This window comes from Montipora capricornis, chromosome 11 (assembly GCF_036669925.1).
Source record: "Montipora capricornis isolate CH-2021 chromosome 11, ASM3666992v2, whole genome shotgun sequence".
Classification (NCBI taxonomy): Eukaryota; Metazoa; Cnidaria; class Anthozoa; order Scleractinia; family Acroporidae; genus Montipora; species Montipora capricornis.
In genome coordinates, this window is record NC_090893.1 from 6,718,211 (window position 1) to 6,718,587 (window position 377).

Consider the following 377-nt stretch of genomic DNA (forward strand, 5'->3'; position numbering starts at 1 on the left):
TTCATACTTCTGAAGATGTTTGTTGCAGCATACGAAACGTCAAATAAAATATCATTGAACCTTTTAAAAGGATGTGTTTGCATCTTACGTTTGTTTCCACCTCACTTCCTGCATCGAACGTAGACGGTCTTGTAGGGCGTGTTGTTGTCTGGACGCCAATGAGAACTGCTTGTAGCATGTTGATGTCTGCAATCAATAATCTTTATTTATACACGATAAATATTTAAAGCGATGCTTCGCTTGTGGGGTCGTGTCTAAATAATTAAGTAAGATAACTTAATGAATTAGAAAATAAATAGGATATACACCAGCTAAAATCATATAGCTACTTACTACTTACAAGTCTAAAACGATAAAAGCTCAAAATTTTAAAATAC

The 377-nt window shown here is 34.0% G+C and overlaps 1 protein-coding gene across 2 annotated transcripts in view; it reads left to right on the plus strand.

The window, feature by feature from the left end:
- LOC138023870 (F-box/WD repeat-containing protein 9-like) overlaps positions 1–69 on the plus strand; it is an 11,526-nt gene extending 11,457 nt beyond the window's left edge. For both annotated transcript variants that reach the window (XM_068870953.1, XM_068870952.1), the window contains exon 10: positions 1–69. This exon is cut by the window's left edge and continues 885 nt beyond it. The gene's annotated coding sequence lies outside the window, so the exon portion shown is untranslated.
- Positions 70–377: the final 308 nt, after the last annotated feature.